This window comes from Acyrthosiphon pisum, chromosome A1, assembly GCF_005508785.2.
Source record: "Acyrthosiphon pisum isolate AL4f chromosome A1, pea_aphid_22Mar2018_4r6ur, whole genome shotgun sequence".
NCBI lineage: Eukaryota > Metazoa > Arthropoda > Insecta > Hemiptera > Aphididae > Acyrthosiphon > Acyrthosiphon pisum.
The window spans coordinates 17,106,831-17,112,073 of NC_042494.1; positions in this window are offsets into that span (position 1 = coordinate 17,106,831).

Sequence of the window (5,243 nt, forward strand, 5' to 3'; positions counted from 1 at the left end):
ATCACTCGACGAAGCAATTGAATACATTTTTAATTTAGTAATTTTAACAAATAAAAACGAAGAGTTTACATATTATATTGATATTGAAAATAATATTATTTTGATTACATGCAAAACCAATTTAAATTTTTTATGTGATTTCAACAATTCTGACATTTTTGGTGATTGCACTTTTACTTATAGACCTTCACATTTTCATTAAATGTATGGCATTCATATATATATGTAAATGGATTTTATATACCACGTGTTATTGCGTTTTTGCCATCAAAATCATTTGAATGTTATTGAGCTATGTGGAACTTTATTTGCCAATTATGTACAAATAAAATACAAAAAAATGTTACACCATTATCAATCCATTTAGATTTTGAAATCGAAGCACATAAAGCATTTCTAAATGTATTTCATACAGCAAAATAAAAGCCTGTAGATTTCATTTAGATCAATCTTGGGTACAGAAAAATAAATTATTTGTCAGATCTTAAAAAATTTTACAAGAATCAGTCATGTAATATCGCTTAATGGTTAACATTATTTATTGGGTTACCATTTTTACCGTCAAATGAAGTGGAAAATGCTTTTTTTGATTTACAAAACTTAACTCCAGATTTTAATTTGGCGCATTTATCCGAATTTTCTGATTGTATATTGAATAATTATATCATTGAAGGATGTCCATTTCCACCACCAATTTGGGCTGAACCTCCAACTGACGCCCCTCGCACTACAAATTGCGCTGAATCATTTCACAAACACTTTAACTCTCAATTTTATTCACCTCATCCACCATTAAATAGTGTTATGAAAATTTAAAATTAATACGTCAAGTGGAATCATATTTAAAAAGGTGAGTAAGTGGATGTCACTCTGCTGTACAGTAGGTTACAAGTGGGTCACTGTAATGGATGGTGTTAAATTTGAATTCAATGATATATGTATAATATCATTGTATTAAAAAAACGATTCTGAGCGAAAACGGTAAGTCAGCCTATGATATTAGTAAGTATATTTGATGATATTAATGTGAATAAAGTAATTTATATATAACCTATTTACGTGGAACCCTGTATTAAGTTTTTAATCCTTAGCTATAAAAGTTGAACATTTTATACATTTTTAACTAAAAATAATTATTAAATTTTAAATTTGATATATTTTGTCAAAATTCGAACTTTAAATGCTTATAAAAAAAATTGTGCCTATGTATTTTCAATATTTTTCAACTGCTATTGTAACAATATATCAGGAGCCTCGCATTACATTTTAATGATTTTTTACCCAACAAAGAATTTTTATTGATGTTTATAGAAAAAAAAACTAAAAAAATTGAAAACTGACAATGTCCGTAAACATCTCAAAATGAATCAAATTACTTTCAATAGCTTTTTTAACCAACAAATAAAATTTTATCGATATTTATAGAAAAAAGAACTAAAAAAAATGGAAACTGAAAATGTCCGTAAAGAGCTAAAAATAAGTCAAAATATTTGTAAAATATTATGGTGTATAGAAAATGCTAATATAAACATTCAGTCAAAATTTCATGTACCTACGGTCATTTGTTTAAAAGTTGCACCAAAAACCAAAATAAATTTTCTCGAAAACAGATTTTGCGAAAAATTCCCGTTTTTCCTTAATTTTTCTTTTGTTTTTCACGGCGCTTTTGAAAACTACTGGGAAATTTTTACTTTTGACCCACCAAAGTACCAACTAGATCCACTTTCCTATCAGAAAAGATACTGTTAAAGAAAATCCAAGCATTTTTACTGTCCTAAATGGTGTTGACAGACACAAAAATAAAAAAAATAAAAAATAAAAACACACATCATTGTAAAATCAATACATTCATCATTTCACTCAGAATCTAAAATAAATGAGATCAAGAAGGGTAAAATAAAACCTAGACGTAAAGACGAAAAAGAACGAATACAATTTACTTATGAAGCATGGAATGAGTACAAAGAAAAACATTTAAATAAAGAAGAATACTTAAAAAAATTTCTCATACATTTTGGGGAATCGATTTATTATAACTGTATTATTATTGTAACTAGGTAATTCATTTTTGTATTATTGACATTCTTATTATTGACTAATATGTATTATTTATTTTGGATCTGTATAAATTTAATTTAATAAAATATTAATAATTTAGATATAATATTATATGTGTACTATATATAGTATTGTAATTGTATTTATTAATTATTTTGATTTTACTTAAAAATTTAACTACTTGAAATTTATAATTTAAAGCAATATAAATAATATTTGGATATATTATATGTATACTGTATTACTGTATAATATTCATCATTATTTTGAAAATTATTACTTTTTTCTGATTTGTCCTAAACGATAACTGACGGCAACGTTAATAATTTATTATATGTTTAATATACTGAATGATTATTCAGTCAACAATAATTATCTCGATGAAAAATAACGTTTCTGAAAATATTTTGTTTCCCTTATACATAATTTGAAGTAATTATGCAAAACAAAAAAAAAAGTACATGTTAGTTTTTACCGTTATAATTTGTAATTTTATTACTCCCTTCCATGGATAGTATTAATTTTTAATTAAATTTTCCGAAGAAGAATAATTTTTTGAGAATGTCAAAAGTTAATTTCCTAACGAGTAAATAGTAATTAATTAGTTATAATAGGTACTTATAAAGTAATGTATAAGTTTTTGAAATTTAGACCAACTGCGGAGTATTGAAGTAACATTTTGCGGGGTATCCCTGCGCGCCACTGATTTCATCACATCTACATAATATTATACTATGCTTTAAATACTTAGAACTAATTATCTACTGAGTAGATTTTACCCGTTTGAAGTTAGATATTTTTAATGCATCTGAGTTTTCAAAATCTTTAATACTTTTTAAGATCATTAGTGTACACTGCTGTTAAATGAATCAACCAGAATTTATTATATTGTATTTATTTTACTATAATAACGTCAGTATACCCACTACAGGTGAACTCCGACAAGACCGGCTCTATGTACGAGGGGAAATTAATATAATAAATTATTTAGCCCTTCATTTACATACAAATATAAAATACAAACACACTCGTATAACACAAGTCGGGTTTATCTTAATTTTTATTTTGTAAAACTATGACATTTTTCGGGCCAGTTAAAAGTTCCACTATAAGAGTATACACGACGAGATTGTTTTCTCTCCCCCACGTAGCCACGTCGCTAATGTCATTTGCGCATGTGCCAATTGATATATTACTATTACAAATTTCGTTCATGAAATGTGTACGTTATTGTGCACGGCAGCTTGGGAAAATGTGCTCTCCGAAGCTCTGGCCCGGGGTAATAATAATTATATATACGAAACGATTACCTTATTGTAATAATAATAATACGTTCACAATAATGATAGGTCAAAATAGGGTGTCGGTGTTTCAACTACACATATAATTTATATGTATATGTACTATAAATTGTATATATGTAGGTTTTTCCTTTTTAGATTTCAATTTTCTATCCTTTTTTTATTATATTTGTACAGAGTACGCATTGGATACCGCCTGATAATGGCCAATAGTAATTGTCATAGCTAAAAAAATAAATAACCACACACACACACACACACACACACACACACACCACGATCGATTTAATACCATGTCGTTACTCGTTTTAAGGCTAAATGCTATTCGATTAGGCGATGAACTAGAAAACTATATCTCTCACTTGTACAATGTTCGTCGATTTACCTAAATAGCAACATTACATTTAATTTGAAATACGTAAATCGATTCAGTGAATTTAAGCTGGATGTACTCGCTACGTTTGAACAGCACACCTATGTAATGAAAATTGGAACGTATAACGAGCATTCATTATTTTTAGATACCTACCAAAATAACTGTTAATAATTATGAGTTTTTCAAATATTAATGTTTTACATAAGTACCTACTCATATAATTCACTTACGAATTAAAATATCGTAAAAAACCAACGAGAGAGTACGGATAATTTTGTTTCTTAAAAGTTTGATAATAGGTCAATAGTCAATTCGCTAGAATATTAAGGCTGACAGCACCCTATTAAGTAAGACGGAGACAACACGTGCGGGGCGACGTCGTCTTAAGTTTAAATGTTACCATGAAAAAATTAATATTATTTAAACAAAGTTGTATACCTAATAGCCGCCAATATATATATATAGTGCACTTCTATAAGGTTTAAAAAATTATTTAATATTTAGTTTAATGAAGTACAAAACTACAAAAGTTTAATTATTTATTTTCTGCAATCCAAGTTGGAAATAGATCTCGAAAGACGTATGACAGATTCTCCACTATAATGAGTAAACTTTAATCATCGATTTTTGATTTCTCAATATTATAAAAAGGTTTTACCAAAAAGGTCAACGAACAATATTACTGAATTCACCCTTTGTATAGGTACCCAACTTATTCTTTTATACATCCCAAGTCTGCGAAAAAGTTCAAGGTTTTCTGAATATAATATACTGTTCTTAAAGTTAACGCTCTTATAACTTATTATACGTTGAAGAATGAAATGGAAACAAAAGAATCGTATTTATGATGTTTCCAAATTTTACATATTTTCTCTTCGAGATCGTCGGTGAATTTCTAAAAAGTCGACGTTTAAAATATTATGTACCCTCAACTACTATTTATAACTATTAAACTATATAACTACGAGTTATAACCACTTATTATAACAACTATACAATGCGGACAGGACCGGTGATAAACAACAGATTAATATAACACTTTGACCTTGAGGCAAGCATATAACATAATAAAATACTGATATTACCCGGGTAGAGCTGGTACCACACGTCTTCGCAGAAAAAAAAAAACACTTAATATTAAATAGGAGGTACCTAGCCGAAACGATATCGGATTGCGTGTAGAAATAGTTAATGAGGGTTGTCGTGGCTGTGCCGACCCTTGCGTAATTACACATATAACATAAAAACAATTATTTATACCAAGACGTGTGTGTGTGTGTGTGTGCGTAGGTATGTCGGTAGTGTTATTATTCAGCAGAAAGGACCCCGAAATCACAACGAGAACTGTCCCGAGCGCGATACCGGCTTGACAAATATGGGGCTTTAAGCGTATTCAGAGGTCATTTTTATAACAAGACGTATGTGAGAAATTGTGTGTAACACCTGGGAACGAAAAAAAAAAATTGGATTCCGCGCACGTATTCCGTCGTTTTTGAATTTTCACGCGC